At 39.9% G+C, this 18,469-nt stretch overlaps 1 protein-coding gene across 4 annotated transcripts in view; it reads left to right on the forward strand.

Annotated features, from left to right (window-relative positions):
* The window catches only part of Nfyc (nuclear transcription factor Y subunit gamma), a 78,975-nt gene that overhangs the window by 29,038 nt on the left and 31,468 nt on the right, over positions 1–18,469 (forward strand). The gene's annotated exons all lie outside the window — the stretch shown is intronic.

The raw sequence follows: 18,469 nt of genomic DNA on the forward strand, positions 1-18,469 counted from the left end.
TGAGCCATCATTCTCAGATCTCAGCCTCCTGAGTAGCTAGGATTACAGGCAGGAGCTACTGGTGCCAACTTCCATCAAAGTTCTTCAGAGAAGTATTTTAATCCCTTCATTCAAATTTAAGGGCATCCAAATAAGATAAAGTCAGAATGCTTAGAGTTAGGAACCTTTAAGAATAAAAACTGGAAGCCTGTTCTGATTAGATACTGAGATTTGCATTTTATATAATGCTAGTAAGTTATAATGGTTGCTGGTTTTTATCTAGCAGGGTAGGGTGGGGAGAAGGTGTGTGTTAGGGCACTAAGTATTTATTGGAGCTGTTTTTAGTTTACTTTGTGGTCTTACCTCCCTTCTGTCAGTGTTCAGGAGGAAGGCAGTCATAGCTAGGAGTAGTAGCAAGTAAGTAAATGTTGGAGTGAAGACTTTTTTTTAAAAAAGGCCTCTCATTGAATTCTAAGCAGTAGCATGGATTTTGCACAGTTGAGACTATGAGATACATCTTTAAAATAAACAATGGAAACCTATGGAGATTTCTTACCCATGATAATTCTTTCGCACCCATTTTATTTGCCTAATGTTATTTATTTTTAGGACTTCTTGGCTTCTGTGCACCGTCCATACCTCCTCCCCCATAGTTTGTGATTCTGTCCTATTAAATCACTTCCTCTTTGGTATTGTCAGTCTGCATTGATGTTTTATGTATTGTCATATTCAGACAGAAGAGTTTTTGCAAAGTTAGCACTAATCTTCCAAATAAAAGGCCAGTTCCAGGGATGCATATGTTTGGGAAAAGCAATCAAAAGAAGCTGTGTACTTTTGCATGGGTTTAATTAACCTAAAAAACATTCTTTATAGCCCCCCCCCTTTTTTTCTTTTTTTCTTTCTTTCTTTTTTTTTTTTTCAGTACTTGGGGTAGTACTCAGACCCTGGCATGCTAGCAAGCACTGTAACACTAAGCTACACTCCTAGCCCCTAAAAAGCATTCTTGAAGGTAATCATGCTCATCTTCAATTATTTTTGTTAATCCCTATTATACTATCCTAATTAGGCTGATAGAAATCATCCGTGGTCTACCACGGAGCCATCTCTTTAAACATTTGGAATCATTTAGGGATCTAGTCTAGTTCCTTTCTTATAAAACAGAAATGGAGGCTCAGAGAGATCTGGTATTCTTGTTAAGATCTTTCAGCTTTTTAGTGACTGGCCTGTCCAAGATGAGAGATTCACCTTCCACGGAATTAATTGTATGTTTCTTTTATTCTGAGTTGTTTTTACTTTTTTTTTGGGGGGGGAGGGGTTGGTCATGGAGCTTGAACTCTGGGCCTTGGTGCTGTCCCTGAGCTTTTCAACTCAAGGTGAGTGATCTGCACTTGAGCCACAACATCACTTCTGGCTTTCTGTTGGTTAATTGGAGATAAGAGTCTTATGGACTTTTCCTGCCTGGGCTGGCTGTGAACTGTGATCCTCAGATCTCAGCCTCCTAAGTAGCTAGGATTAGAGGCGTGAGCCACCAGCACCTGGCTATTGTTTTTACTTTTCATTTTGATGTTTCTCTTTCTTTTAGGGCATCTGTACAGATTTGCTATTTGGACACTGAGGAAAGGAGAGAAAATAGGCCATGAGGAGGATCAGAAGTCTACATGTAGAATCTTGTTGGTTAGAAATTTTGCTGTGACAGCAGACTTGGTGTCTCTTTTGGGATCTGAGGAACTCTTGCCTCAGCCAATTACTTATTCAGAAACATGAGAATCAGCAAGGAAGTTAATAGTGCCCACCTGGCTGAGGTGTCCCAGAGAGCTGGGTTACTTTTATGCATTACAAAGAAATAAATGATTATATAAAAACACCACCTGCACTCCAGCTAGTAATTTTTTTATTTATTCAAGTTATTTATATAACTTGTGTAATATGTATATTGTGATTGAAAATTCTATAGACACAACTGGCTAGAATATACTTCATTTATGCTGGATGTTGGTGGATGATGCCTATAATCCTAGCTACTGAGGATGCTGAGATCTGAGGATCACAGTTTGAAGCCAGCCCGGGCAGAAATGTCCTTGTGATAGGATAGACTCTTATCTTCAATTAACTACTTAAAAGCTGGAAGTGGCACTGTGGCTAAAGTTTGTAGAGCGCTAGCCTTGAGCACAAAAAAGCTCAGAGACAGCACCTAGGCCCTCAGTTCAAGCCCAAAATTGACCCCCAAAAAAGAATATACTTCATTTCTACATAGTGCAAAGGTTAGTTTCCTTTTAAATCTTCTTTCTGCAGTTTCAGTATTGGGGTCAGTTCTTCAAGATTTGGTCAGTTCTTTTGGTATTATTACCCTTATCTTTATATCTCTTCCTTGGTATCTCAAAGACATTCAATAATTGATCAAAGTTTTTCTCTACTTAGAATATTACAAATTGAATTGAGTTTAGCACCCTAAAGTGAAAAAGTAAGTAAATTCTACTGTAAAAGAAGGGGTAAGGGCTGGGAAGGTGGCTCAGTGGTAGAGCACCTGCCTTGCATGCCTGAGGCCCTGGGCTCGATTCCTCAGCACCACATAAGCAAAATGAAAAAAAACAGAAGTGGTGCTGTGGCTCAAGTGGTAGAGCGCGCTAGCCTTGAGCTGAAGAGCTGAGGGACAGTGCCCAAGCCCAGAGTTCAGGCCCCACAACCGGACACCCTCCCCCCCCCCCCCCAAAAAAAAAAGAAGGGGTAAAAAAAAGTCTTGTAAATGCTTAAAGTAGCATAGCATGGTTTGTGAACTTGTGAAGAAAGAAGACTAAAATATCCTCAGGCAACTAAGGTACTGATTCACTTACACTTACAAATCCTTTTTCTCTTGGAAGTATTATTATTTTCACCTTTGTCCATCATTTCAATTATTGTTTGACTAGAAATACTCAGATAAAGCTGGTTTTTCACTTATTTATCTAAGCTGTGTACTTTCTTTACCTTTGAGTAAATTCTAAAGTTGTTTGCTTTATAGTTCCTTCACCAGTTTATGACCCATGCATGTCTTTCATGTGGAGACCTTAAAAAGGAACTGAACAGGTCATGATTCAAAAGTACAGCTTGAATGAACTAATACACTTCAAGTAACTGTGCCACTCTACTTGGAACATAAGGAGATGGGTAAGAGCAAGAAGGAGTGGTAAAAGAAAGAAATGTAGAGAGGTTGGAATAAGAAGTTAGAAGGCCTTGCCTGGCAGACTAAGAAGTGTGAATAGATTTTTTTGTTTGTTTTTTTGGGTCTGGTCATGGGGCCTGAACTCTGGGCCTGGGTGCTGTCCCTCAACTCTTCAGCTCAAGGCTGGTGCTCTACCACTTGAGCCACAGCGCCACTTCCGGCTTTTTTCTTTTTGCTTATGTGGTGCTGAGGAATCGAACCCAGGGCCTCTGGCATGCAAGGCATGCGCTCTACCACTGAGCCACCTTCCCAGCCCCAGTGTGAATAGATTTTTAACATTGGTGATCATCCAAAATTTAGTGTAAAGCCAGGCGCCAGTGGCTCATGCCTGTAATCCTAGCTACCCAGGAGGCTGAGATCTGAGGATCATGGTTCAGAGCCAGCCCAGGCAGGAAAGTCTGTGAGACTCTTATCTCCAATAAACCACCAGAAAACTATGGCTCAAATGTTAGAGTGCTAGCCTTGAGCTGAAGAGCTGAGGGACAGCGCCCAGAGTTCAAGCCCCACAACCGAATCCCCCCCCCCCCAAAAAAAAAAGATTTAGTGTAGTTGACTGAAGCAGTTTTATTAGAGCTGTACTTTTATAAAATGTAAGTATGCTAAATGAATATGAAAGATATGTGTGTGTATGTATGCACACACTCATATGTGCCAGTACTGGGGCTTGAACTCAAAGCCTTGTGCTCTTGCTTGACTTTTTTGCCAAGGATGGTGTTCTACCATTGGACCACACCTTTGGAGGATCCAGGCAATGGGGACTCTTGCCTATATAATCCTGGCTACTTAAGAGGCTAAGGTCTGAGGAACAAGATTCCAAGCCAGCCCGGGCATACAAATTCAAGAAACTCTTAACTGCAATTAATCAGCAAAAAACTGCAAGTGGAACTCTAGCTCAAATGGTTAAAGCACCAGCTATGAGTAGAAAAAGCTAAGCAAGACCCTGAATTCAAGCCCTAGTACACACACACAAACACAGACACACACACACACCAGTGAATAAAATAAAATGAATATGAGTAGAAGGCACTAGAAATTTCTAACAACATAGTCCTTTAGAAGATTGTGTGCAAGATTAAAGTAGTAATGTAAAGGACTTGGAACTGTACCTCATGCACAGTTATCATTAAATGGATTTTAGTAATTATCATCATCATTATCATTTTTATTGTTGCAGGAAGGTAATGAGGATCTAAACAAAGATAATGGCAGTATAAAGATAAGCCAGGAGATGTACACTGTTATTATAGAATTTAGCAGTTGATTAGAATTGAGGAATAGGAGAGAAGAGTCTGGGAGATTATAAGCTTGCGTGACTGGCAGAAACAAAATTTAGAAGGAGCAGATTGAAGAAGAAGATAAATTGGAGTTTGTATATAGTGTTTTCTAGTTAATTTCCAGTTGGACTGAAGCTTTGGAAAAATGTCAAAACTGTTGATGTATATGTGGAATTTAAACTCATTATGCTGAAGATAGGGGCTAGATGGGAAAGAGTCAGAAGGGTCAGAAAAAAAGCTTAATGTCAATAAAAGTTTAACACTACAGTTGATAAATCCAGAAACAAGGATGGTGGAAACCTCTAACTACATTGCTGTTGTCTAAGCTTTTTTTTTTTTTTTCTTTCTGTGTATCCTTGTTGCCTGTTCAGCTCACATGTGGAAAAATTACTCTCAAATGTTATTGTTTTGTGTGTGAGTGTGGGCCCTGGTCCTGGGGCTTGAATTTAGGGCCTTGAACTTAGGACTTTGGTGCTGTCCCTGAGTTTTTATGCTCAAGGCTAGTGCTCTGTCACTTGAGCCACAGCTCCACGTCTGGCTTTTTGATGGTGAACTGGAAATAAGAGTCTCATGGATTTTCATGCTTGGGAGCTGGCTTTGAATCACAATCCTTACAGCTCAGCCTCCTGAGTAGCTAGGGCTACAGGAGTGGGCCTCCAGCACCCTACTTGTTCATTTCTCAATATTAGTTTTACTAAAATTAGAGACTATTTCCTATTCAGGAATATACAACAGAGTAAAAGTATTATTGTTAGCCCACATTTCCTCAGGGTACTCTGAGAAATTGGGCACCAATATCAGCTTATATGTTAAATATACATAGGTTTAATGATGTTATTGTTTTCTCTGTATGCTTTAACATGTAAAAAATTAGAAATATTGCCCAAGAATCTGGTAGACATCACTTGAAGTTGTATTGGTATTTCCTTGAGATCTGTGTGCATGTGTGCAAACACATGACCAAAACATGTACATTTCTAACCAGTGCTATATTATATTACATTTGAGTTGCGTTGAATTTTATGTAACTGATATTAGTTTTGTGAAGTCTCAAATGGCAGCAACCTGGGCTGGGAATGTGGCTTAGAGGTAGAGTGCTTGCCTAGCATGCATGAAGCCCTGGGTTCGATTCCTCAGTACCACATATACAGAAAAGGCTACAAGTGGTAGACTGCTAGCCTTGACCAAAAGAAGCTCAGGGGCAGTGCCAAGGCCCTGAGTTCGAGCCCAGAACTGGCAAAAAAAAATAAAGACTCCCCCCCCCTCTCCAACAATGGCAAATCCAACCAGAAACATATATGTAGGAATTTAGCAGTATTTGCTTAGCGAGAATTTATAGCCACATGATCCTGGTAACACCAATCAATGAATAACATAAACAGTTTCAAGGGGTGAGACACACACACATCTATATTCTTTAGTATAAGACACCTATGTTTAATTTTTAGACTCTGTATGTTGTAATTATCCTTAATAAAAAATAAAGTCAATAAGAAACTGTTCACTAGAGAAATACTTGTAATTTTCTAGCCATTTTACATGGTTATTTATAGCCTGAACTTCATTTTTTTCTCTCCTGGTTGGCCAAATGTACATATAGCAACTATAGGTAAGCTATATAACAGTATGCAGAATTTATATGATGCACAGTACTTTACAGTTAATGAAGTGATTTTATAGTCATCCTCTTATTTGTAATTAGTTAATGTAGGTAGGACAGAAGGTTATCATCCCTGTTTTGATGATGGATGGGTGAAGGAGGCTGAGCCTAGGGAGACAAGCCCTTTGCTCTGCATGGCACCTTGCTAATTAATGCATGTAAAAAGAGTCTGTAGCTTTGTCTATTTTATGCAACTTACTCCTACCAGCTTTCCTTTTTCTGAGCTCACTCTTTGCACACATTAAATCAGGTGCTCCTGGCTCATGCCTATTATAATCCTAGCTACTCCAGAAGCTGAGATCTGAGGGCTGTGGTTTGAAGCCAGCCCTGGCAGGAAAGTCTCTTACCTCCAATAAACTACCAAAAAGCCAGAAGTGGAACTGTGGGCTCAAGTATTAGAGCACTAGCATTAAGCAAAAAGAAACTCAGGGATAGTGTATAAGGCCCGAGTTCAAGCCCTAGAATTGACACACCAAACAAAAAAGGCACACATTTAAAATAAAAGAAAAAATCTCCCCACAGTTCCCACAGCCATGTATATAAAACCATTTAACAGATTGACTATAGAATGGTCAAATACGTAGTACTGTAGAATTACTTTTGAAGTTTTGTCAAAAGAAGGGTGACCATAGCCACTCTTCAGAACAAAGCAATATACCAATTGATATTACAGAGCATTACCAATGCTTTAGGAATTGTCTTTCTCAAATCCTAAATTCACTTCAGTGAAATAGTTAAGTGACTTCCAAAATAGATACACTGCAAGAATTGTTTTAAGAATTTTGTAATATTCCTTGGCTATGCACATGCATGCTTTGGAAAGTTCCCCAATTTGTATTTAACGAGAAAGATTAGTATTTTTTAGATGCGTCATGGTATTCTTTTTTTTTTTTTTGGCCAGTCCTGGGGCTTGAACTCAGGGCCTGGGCACTGTCCCTGAGCTTCTTTTGCTCAAAGTTATCACTCTACCACTTGAGCCACAGTGCCACTTCTGGCTTTTTCTGTGTATGTGGCACTGAGGAATTAAACCAAGATCTTCATGCATGCTAGGCAAGCATTCTACTACTAAGCCACATTCCCATCCCTGAGTCATGGTATTCTTATTCAGTTGCTTTAGAGTTCTTAGTTGTGGTTTATAATCCTTCCTACCTACCTCTGGTGAGGTAGTTAAAGGAAATTTGATTACTTAGTGATGGCCACATAATTAAGATAACATTTTCACTATGTTTATGGTGTAGCAATAGTTGTAATTTTGGAACACTGTGTAGAACTTAGCCTGATGAAGTCCTGTAAGTGGGCAGCTATGGAACATCTCCAACAAGGGAATGGGGCAAAAGATATTTGGAGCTCTAACAAGCTCACCAGATCCCCATCATTATTTTCCATCACCACTATTAGTGGGTAATCTAGTGGTCTGGTTTCACTCCTTGGAGGAAATGGCAGTTTACCAGACTTAGAACTTTTCATCTTTCTTGTTCAAGTCTTCCATCTTGAAATGTGTAAGAATCTGGCATCTGTGCATTGTGGGGTTTCCATTTCTAGGAGAATGAGCAGGAAACGTAAAGGTAAAAAGTTTGGTGGGTTTGGTGGATTTATGTTCTAAATTGAGGTAATCCATAGGTTCTTAAATTACCAGTTCTAAAGGAGAGTATTTGGTGATAAAGCATCAAATTGAGAATTAGGGGACATAGGTTCAAATTTCAGCTCTGTCATATACTACCTTATGGCTGTGGTGGAGTCCTCCAATCGTTCTAGATAAAGTCTGCCATTTGAGAAACTTTATACCTCTGCTCACTGTTTATGTGTTTGTAGTGTGAATAAAATGAGATAACATGAAGCTGTTTAAAAAAGTGTAAAAAGTACATATAAATGTTAGGAATTGGCCCAGGCTCATGCCTATATTCGTAGCTACTCAAGAGGCTGAGATTTGAGGATCATGGTTCAAAGCCAGCCCAAGCAAGAAAGTCCCTGAGACTTCTATCTCCAATTAACCACCAGAAGTGGTGCTATGGATCAAGTGGTAGAGCGCTAGCCTTGAGCCGAAGAGCTGAGGGACAGGTTCCCAGGCCCAGTGTTCAAGACCCACGACCAACAAAAATAAATAAATTCTTAGGAATTAGTGTTGTTGTGCATGGAGGTGGGAAATCATAATATGTCTATGAATCAGCAGATTCTATACTCTAAAAAGTTCATATTGACAATTTATATACCACTTGGTAGCTTTTTAACTGAAGGTCTGCTTTCCCACAGGTTTTAGACTGATTAACTAACCATCACAGTCTTCCATTTTTCAGTGAAACCTTTGACTAGATAGTTGTCTATGTGTTTTCTAAAGTAGAACAGGGTTTCTCTCCATCATTTCTTTTTCTGTTTTCTTTTTCGGTGGCTCTAGGAAGTTGAACTCAGAGCCTTTTTAAAATTATTATTATTTTTATTTTTTGTCAGTCATGGGCTTGAACTCTGGGCCTGGATGCTATCCCTCAGCTCTTCAGACCACTTGAGCCACAGCTCCACTTCCAGTTTTCTGAGTGGTTTATTGGAGATAAGAATCTCACCGACTTTCCTGCCTGAGCTAGTTTTGATCCTCAGATCTCAGTCTCCTGAGTAGCTAGGATTACAGGCATGAGCCAGTGTGACAGCACCCAGCCAGAGTCTTGTTCTTTCTAGGCAGGTACTCTGGTATTTGAGCCATACCCCATCTCTTTTTTGCTTTATTTTTTAAAATAGGGTCTTGTGTTCACTGGCCTCCTGAGTATCTGGGGTGATAGGCATATGCCACGCACAGAACTCTTGGTTGCCGTAGTGGTAGTGGGATGTCTCCACTGTCTTTTGCATGGACTAGCTTTAAGCCTCCTCACAGGTAGCTGAAATTATAGACCTAAGCTACAGCACCCAGACTGTTATCATCACTCTTAATTTTACTTTTCCATTGGATTATTGCACAAAAGATTGCTGTACAGCTGAATATAAATACTGAAGAAGGGATGTCTTCATGTACAAGTTTCAGGAATGAGGCCAGGGATACTTGAAATATTACAACAGTTCTTGAGCTTGTTTTTGGCTATTCAGTAGATATATATTGAACCCCACTTTCTGCAAGGCATATTTGCCTTGAGGATATGCTAGCAACAAAGATGGTAATTAATATAAAAACTAGGGAGAAAATAGGAGTTTGGAAATTTTAGGCCTAAAAAATAAAGTGTCAAAAAAATAACTAGCCTGGCTCATGCTTGTAATTCTGAGTACTAAAGAGGCTGATATTTGAGGATGGAGTTTTGAATACAGCCTGGGTAAAAAGGTACACGAGACACTATCTCCAATTAACCAGCAAAATGTCAAACTGCAGGTGCAGCTCAACTGGTAGAATACTAGCTTTGAGCAGAATGTTGAGTGAGAACGCAAAGCCCTAGTTCAAGCCCCAGTGCTGCTACAAAAATAAACATTGATAATAGTAATATGGCATATAATTATAAAAACACTACTTATAGAAATAGATTTGTTTTGTGCCAGGAATGGTTTCTTGTGGAGAAAAAAATATTATGGAAGCTCATGAATGTGTATATTTAATTTTCTTAGCAAATTTCTTGCTAAAATGCTGTCCTAAAATACCTTTAAGTGTTCCTTATAATCCATCAGATAGTCTCAAAAATTAATACTTTCTGGAATGTTTCCTTTACCCAGTATCTTAGAGATAGAACCAGCTAGAGCTCTCTCCAGAGCTCAAACCGAATCTTTAAGCAATGGGGCTAGGTAGGACAGGGTAGAGTAGGAAGCTGCCCTGGGCTCCAGGTTTTGATTCCTTCCTCAAGATAAACAGCCATATATTCCTACTTCATAGAAGACTGAGATGTTAAGAGAGACATGGTTTAAGTAAGAATTTATATGTTTTTGAATCAGAGTCTAGAGGGAAAACTTGCATAGCCTGATCGTTGATATTCACAAAGGATTTAAACTTGAAGCATTCCTAGTCATTGTTAACTTTAATTCTTTGCTTATTTGAAACTAGAACATTTGTTCTAACTTTAAGACAAATTAGGTTGAAAGGGATTTAAAGTTTATTTCATGTTTATAAAAGCCAAAAGACAGGAGAAGTCTTTTCTCTATTTTTAATAGGTATTTTTATACATCTGCAGCTGGACTTTTTTTTGTCTTTTGGTATTGGGGATGGAACTCAGAATGTTGCACTTGCTAGGCAAGTGCTTTGCCACTGAGGTACATCCCAGCCCTGAAGCTGGGCTTTTAAAGAAACTTTTTTTTTTTTTTTGTCGGTAGTGGGGCCTGAACTCTGGGCCTAGGCGCTGTCCCTCAGCTCTTCAGTTGTAGGCTAGCACTCTACCACTTGAGTGTCAGCCCCACTTCCAGCTTATTTCTACTTATGTGGTGCTGAGGAATGGAACCCAGGGCCTCATGCATGCAACGCAAGCACTCTACCACTGAGCCACCTTCCCAGCCCCTTAAGGAAACATTTTAAAAACAAAGTAAGTAGTCTAAATAAAAAAGGAAAAGCAGTTCCTTATGTTGTTGCTACAGTACTTTTTTTTATTGTCAAGGTGATGTACAGAGGGGTTACAGTTACATAAGTAAGGTGATGAGAACAGTTCTTGTCAAACTTGTTATCCCTTCCCTCAGTTTTCTCCCCAACACTCCCCCCCCCTCCCCGCAGTTGTACAGATCATTTCCAACATATTGTCTTGTGTGTATCATTGTTGTATTGGATCCTCCCTTGTCTTTTGTCTCACCATTCTGTTATTCCCCTTCTCTTCCCTAATTCAGTACTTTATTTTTATAGCTTAGTTTCTTTTTTAAAGATTTATTGTTAGTACAAAAGTGATGTGCCCTGGGGCTGGGAAGGTGGCTCAGTGGTAGACTGCTTGCCTTGCATGCATGAGGCCCTGGGTTCGATTCCTCAGTACCACATAAGCAGAAAAAGCTGGAAGTGGTGCTGTGGCTCAAGTGGTAGAGCACCAGCCTTGAGCTGAAGAGCTCAAGTGCCCAGGCCCAGAGTTCAGGCACCATGACTGGCAAAAAAAAAAAGTGATGTGCACTTACATAAGTCAGATAAAGAGTATGTTTCTTTTAGGAAAATGTCACCCTTCCCTCACTCTCAGTTTTTCCCTCCCATCCCCACCCACATGTTGTATAGTTCATTTTCAACATACTGTCCAGTGAGTACCATTGTTGTATTGTTTACCAGCTGTAGTACTTTAAAGAGAATTGTTGGTCCTTAGGTTTGGTACTGCTTCTGGGAATGTTCTGGCAAGGAATTAGGACTTGAGGTGTCTTGTCCAGCTCTAAGCAGTGATAATGATATGATACCATCTGGCACTGAGCTGAGAAGCTGGATGCTTTTTGAGGCTGTCCAACTATATTTTTCTATTTGTTGTAAATGATGAATAGTGGCCCTAGAAAGTAATTTGCCCAAGATCCCAGCAAGTTAGCTGAAGCCCCTGGGTCCAATACATTTTCTTTTCCTTGTACTTTACTGCCCTCCACTGTTCACATCTAAGTATTCATAGGTGCTATTGACCAGCCTAGAATCATGGGAAGGGGAAGGTTAAAGCAAAAAATGGACAGAGAGATAGGGAATGTAGGCCTGGGGGGTTATGCCTATAGATCTAACACTAGCAGGCTGAGATGGGAGGATCACTGATCCCATTAAGTTCAAAACCATCCCTGGACATAAGATGACTTACCTTCATGGAAGGAAGAGGAGAAAATGAATATGAATGAATCAGAAGAGAGATGCTTATGGGATATGATATAGTGCTTCCATCATCTCTCTTCTATGTTGGCTACAGAGATGATGGAAACAAGTAGATAAAAATAATTCATTTAGCCGGGCGCTGGTGGCTCACGCCTGTAATCCTAGCTACTAAGGAGGCTGAGATCTGAGGATCGCGGTTCAAAGCCAGCCCGGGCAGGAGAGACCGTGAGACTATAAACCACCAGAAAACCGGAAGTGGCGCTGTAGCTCAAGTGGTAGAGCTCTCGCCTTGAGCGGAAGAGCTGAGGGACAGCACTCAGGCCCAGAGTTCAAGCCCCATGACCGACCAAAAAAAAAAAAAAAAAAAAATTCATTTGGACCAAGGAATTGAGTCATTGATCCAAGCTGAGAATACACATCTCTGAACAGTTTGAATGTACAGTAACAAAAAGCGAAAATGAACAAGTAATATTGAGTAACACAATTTCAGAGCTTTTGCATTCTTACTCTACTATTTAATGAATTGTGACCTGAAGCAAGTAACTTCAAAGTACCCTAGCCTCGAATCTTATGTATTAAATCAGAATGATACTCTTGATTATAAAATTATCACTGAGCTCAGTAAAAACCAAAGTGAGTCTTTACAGTGAGTATAATATATATGGCAAATACTTTTTTTGGGGGGGGGTCCGGTCGTGGGGCCTGAACTCTGGGCCTGGGCACTGTCCCTCAGCTCTTCAGCTCAAGGCTAGTGCTCTACCACTTGAGCCACAGCACCACTTCTGGCTTTTTTCTTTTTTGCTTATGTGGTGCTGAGGAATCAAACCCAGGGCCTCAGGCATGCAAGGCAAGCACTCTACCACTGAGCTACCTTCCCAGCCCCAAAAATGTCCTAGTCCTTTTTTCTTTTTTTTTTTTGGTTGGTCATGGGGCTTGAACTCTGGGCTTGGGCGCTGTCCCTGCACTCTGCTCTTCAGCTCAAGGTGAGCGCTCTACTGCTTGAGCCACAGCGCCACTTCCTATGACAAATAATTTTTAAAGCTCTTAAGTTGTCATCTTTGACATATTCTTTAGAATTATACTTCTCCCTTCTAAACACTGAAAGACATCCTGCCAGAAACTGGGCAAGATGTTGTTTGTAAGTCTTAGAAGGGACCATGAAGCAAAATGGCTGTTTGTTCTAGGACACAACTTAACCTAGGCCACAACTCAGTTTCTTCCAGCTTACCTTAGAATTCCCTTTCAGTTTCAGGGCCTGAAAAACTAGTTACTCTCCATTCTTCCTGAAAAACTATTTATTGTCATTTGGCTGGAGGGTCAAAGATACTGAAATTTCTTGTTGTGGGGCAGAGAAGATGGCCTAACTCACTATTTTATGTGTTTGCCAGTCCTGGGGCTTGAACTTAATGCCTGGGCCCTGTCCCTTAGGTTTTCTACTCAAAGCTAGACCACCTGAGCCACACCTCCATTTCTTTCTTTTTGATGGCTTATTGGAGATAAGAGTCTCAGGGACTTTCATTCCCCAGCTGGCTTCAAACTGTAATCCTTAGATTTCAGCCTCCTGAGTAGCTAGGATTACAGCTGTGAGCCACTAGTTCCCAGGTCCCAACTTACTCTTAATTTAGGCAAGCTTCACAACTTTTGGTGTTTACTTTCCCTTTTCGTAAATGAAACAGGATTCTAAATAATATTTTTTTTTTTCCACTATGGAGTAAAATCATACTTATGGCTTCGTCTGTTATGTGGTTTATGTTGTAATGCAGCAACATAAATAAATGAGAGTTGTTATCTTCTAGGGAAATTTCATTCACAAAAACATTCCAGAGCTTTATTTCTCTAGTGGACTATAGTTTTGGGGCTCAAGCTTTTAACATTCTTAACTATCTATACTTTTTTGGATCCAGTCGTGGGGCCTGAGCTCTGGGCCTGGGCACTGTCCCTCAGCTCTTCAGTTCAAGGCTAGTGCGCTACCACTTGAGCCATATCTCCACTTCTGGCTTTTTTTCCCTGCTTATGTGGTGCTGAGGAATCGAACCTAGGACTTCATACATACAAGGCAAGCACTCTACCCCTGAGCCACCTTCCCAGCCTCTATACTTTTTTTTTGGTTGGTCATGAATTCAGCCTTGAGTACTGTCCTTCATCTCTTTAACTCAAGGCTAGCACTCTATCACTTGAGCCACACCCACTTCCAGCTTTTTCTGCTTATGTGTTGCTGAGGAATTGAACCCATGGCCTCATGCATGCAAGACAAACACTACCACTGAGCCATCTTCCCAGCTCTATTTATACCTTTTATATCATCCTACAAAATGCTAATAGTATTTTACTGCTGTCATAAATGCAAAATCGTTTATTCATGAAGGGATGAGAAAGTTGTGGTAAATAGATGCCTTTTTTTACTCCACAGAAACAAAATTTGAAATGTTCTATCTATACCTTTTTCTATCACTTGAATTACTTATATTGGTTATTGTGCCTTATTATTTCCTGTGATAATACAATTGTATATCTGTTTTAGAGAGCATCTTGTAGTGATAGCAAACAAATGTTTTTGAAGGAAAAGTGGCTTTGTTGCCAGTTTGAAAATATGTTTTGAAAATATGTCCCTGTGAGCAGATCTTTTTTTTTTTTTTTTCAAGTCTTGGGGCTTGAACTCTGGGCCTGGATGCTGTTCCTGAGCAATTAAGCTCAAGGCTAGCCTCTACCACTTGAGCCACAGTGCCACTTCTGGTTTTCTGATCGTTTATTGGAGATAAGAGTCTCATGGACTTTCCTGCCCAGGCTGGCTTTGAACTGCAATCCTCAAATCTCAGCCTCCTGAGTAGTTAGGATTACAGGCATGAGCCACTGGCACCCGGCTTGTGAGCAGATCTGTAAGAAGAGTTTGTTGGCAGTTCCAACCCCTTATCTTTTGTGAAGCCTGGCTATTCATTAGATTTTTTTTTTTCTAGTCTTGAGGCTTGAACACAGCACCTGGGTACTGTCCCTAAGCTGCTTTTTTGCTCAAGGCTAGCACTGTGCCACTTGAGCCCACAGTGCCATTTCCAACCTTTTCTGTTTATGTGGTACTGAAGAATTCAACCCAGGGCTTCATGAATGTAAGGCAAGCACTCTACCACTAAGCCACATTCTCAGCCCTTCATAAGATATATATATATTTTTTTTTTTTGGCCAGTCGCTGGTGGATCATACCTGTAATCCTAGCTACTTAGGAGGCTGAGATCTGAGGATTGTGGTTCAAATCCAGCCTGGGCAGGAAAAGTCTGTGAGATTCTTATCTCCAATAAACCACTCAGAAAACCAGAAGTGGCACTGTGGTTCAAGTGGAAGAGCGCTAACTTTGAGCTGAAGATCTGAGGGACAGTGCCTAAGTTCAGAGTTCAACCCCACAACTGACAAAAATAAATAAATAAATTAATTAATTAATTAAATTTAAATACATATATAATAGCATTTTCATACTTAGCTTCATGTAACAGAGACATACCCTCAGATGTTGAATTTGATGTTAGAATTGGGGAAAGTAAGACTTCAGGAGAGAGAGAGAGAGAGAGAGAGAGAGAGAGAGAGAGAGGCTAGTCATCTCTACAAAGATACTAGAAAACATGTTCCAAACTTTTTTCTTTTTCCTGGGGAGAAGATCTGGTGTCCCAAATAGCAATAGTACCTAGTACCTTTGTCTTTTGTAATCAATTAAATAAAAAAAATAGAGGTTGCTGGATGGCAAAATCATAAAAGGCTTTTCAAAAATCTAAAGTTCAGCTGGAACTTCATTTGTAAACTAAACTTAATGTAAAGAATAGTTAGAACTGTCTGAAGATGGAAAAAAGATAGAGTTGTGGAAGCTAGCCACCAGTGGCTACCTATAATCCTAGCTACTCAGAACCTGCGGGACTCAGTAGGAAGCCATAGATAAATCTGTGAAACTCTTATTCTCCAATAAGCCATCAAGAAGCTGGAACTCTACCACTTTGAGCCACCTTTCCACTTCCAGTTTTCTAGAGGTTAATTGGAGATGAGTCTTAAGAACTTTCCTGCCAGGGCTGTCTTTGAAGAGTCATCCTCAGATCTCAGTCTCTGAGTAGCTAGCATTACAACAGCACCTGGCTTATTTTGAACTTTTTGATAACTGTTTTTGTTTCTAGGAAGATTTTTTTTCTCCATTTAAAAAAAGAGGAGTCTCAACTAGGCACTGGTGGTGCACCTCTGTAATCCTAGCTACTCAGGAGGCTGAGATCTAAAGATCTCGGTTTAAAGCCAGCCCAGGTAGGAAAGTCCGTGAGACTCTTGGCTCCAGGTAACCACCAGAAAACAGGAAGTGGGGCTGTGACTCAAAGTGGTATAACCTTGAGCAAAAGAGCTCAGGGACAGCACCCAGACCACAACCCACGACCAACTCCACTCCCACCAAAAAAAAAAAAAAAGAGTCTCATTTTTCTTTATCTTTTAGGAAACTAGTAATAAAATTCTTTAGATTGCCTTGATTTTTATATTTTGACTACAACTATTATAGTGTATATAGGCCATGTGCAAGTAGTGATAGGTAAAAATATCATTAGAGCTGATTTGAGGGGATTTCACCAGGTTATTTGGGACTTAAGGTTTTATGTAGTGATTCAACACTTCCCTTTAACTCCCACTAGAAATTCCAAGATCAAATTACTTCCCAGATACTTAAAAGAGTTCTGTTGATGTGTGGAACTGTTTATAGGCCTCAGACACTAGAAGTTGGCTCCAAACCTTTTCCCATTACATCATTACTAACCAATGTAATTTACATCAGAGTGAAAATCTGCTTTAAAGATTGTACTTCCCTTTTCCTTCCATTTCTTTTGAAGAAAAAAAGAAAAAAATTAGAGACTAAGACAATCCCAGACAGAACAGTCAAGAGTGAATCAAACATTCTCAGTCTAAACATGTTTCTTAGCCCTCATTCCACTACAGATGAAGAGTGATCTGCCAGGCATGCATATGTACATAGAGCCTGGAAGGTTATACATTTGATCATTTGACATTTAGTTTTGGTACTTGCAGCACTTCAGAATTAGTTCTAAATGACTTACACAACTCTCTGCTAGCAGCCTGTCACTGGTATATTAAGCCTTTTAAATAATTTCCTAGAATAGGAATTCTTAGATCACTTAAGTTTCTTATGCATTGTGTTTAGCTAAACTGGTTCTCACATATTTTTATTTTTGGCCAGGTAAACAAAGCCTTTTGGAGTTTGTTGTTTTTTACTTTTTAACCTTCCCTCTAATTAAAGTCTTTTAAAGACATTACAATATTATCTCCACAGTTGTAGCTAATGTGGGGATCATTTTTGATCTTACCTCCTTCATCACAAAGCTGTTGGCCAATTGCAAGTTCTGACCCTCTTGTCATGATCTTAAGTTTACTACTTCCCCATTGTTTTTAGCTACCTTTAAGCCTCTTTTTGTTTTTATTTTTTCCTTTTTTGTTAGTATTGGGCCTTGGACTCCGGACCCTTTGCTCTTGCTTATTAGTTTTTTAGCTCAAGGGTGACACTACCACTTGAGCCATTCTTTCACTTACAGCTTTTTGCTGGTTAATTGGAGATAAGAGTTTTTCAGATTTGTCTTCTAAACCTTGACTGTCAGATCTCAGCCTCTGGAATAGCTAGGATTACAGCTAGTGCCTAGTCTGTCTTTTAAACTTCTAATTGTTGGTGTGTTGTGTGTGGGTTCAGACTAGGAAAGAATTTGGAAAGTGTGCAGTTTCAGTTTAGATACTTCAATCAGTAGGGATCCTTAGTCTGTCTGTTGCAAACTATAGAATGGAGAATGAGAACTCATATATAACTTGAAAAGGCTTTGGAGAAAATGACATTGAAAATTATGGACTAGCTGGTTACTTGTGGCTAGTACTAGTTATTCAGAAGGCCTGAGACCTGGAGGATCAAGGTTCATAGCTATCCTGGATAGAAAAGGCCACAAGATTCCATTTCCATTTCACCAGCACAATGCCAGTCTTGGAGGCATGGTTCAAATGGTAGAGTGCCAACTATGAGCAAGCAAGGAAGAATGAGAGCATGAGCTCCTGAGTTAAAACCATGGTACTGGCATGAAGGAAGAAAGAAAAGAGGGAGGGAGGAAAAAAAGGATGGAAGGACAGGTGGACTTTTTCTACCTTCACAGGAAGTGAAATTATATTAGGACTTGAAAAAACACTTTTGATTTTGTAGTTGGAGCTCCCTGATAGTCTGGTTGAAGCTGGGTTGAAGGGAAAATTTTCCTCTAAATGATTTGTGGAGATTTAAATATGTACCAAAAAGCTCTTGGACACAATTATATACCTTATCAGGCTAAAAAAACTGAACAGATTAGACAAAAGATGTGACTTTATTCCTTCCTTTTCTTCTTCCCTCCCTTCTTCTCCCTTGCTAGGCAGGGTCTCTGACGCTGGAGCTACAGCCCTAGCTCTTTATGCTTCAGTTATTTTTTGGAGTAGAGTCTTGCATTTTTCCCCACTCTAAACCTCTTATTTATGCCTCATTTGTAGGTGGGATGACAGGTACATGCCATCACTTGCAGCTTTATTGGTTAAGATGGTGTCTCAGGGTTGGTCTCAAACTCTGAATCCCTACTGCCTGAATAGCTGGGGTATCATGCCTGGCTATGACTTTATTCTAA

This window comes from Dipodomys spectabilis, unplaced genomic scaffold (assembly GCF_019054845.1).
Source record: "Dipodomys spectabilis isolate Male_0828 unplaced genomic scaffold, ASM1905484v1 ptg000002l, whole genome shotgun sequence".
In the NCBI taxonomy this organism is placed as follows: domain Eukaryota; kingdom Metazoa; phylum Chordata; class Mammalia; order Rodentia; family Heteromyidae; genus Dipodomys; species Dipodomys spectabilis.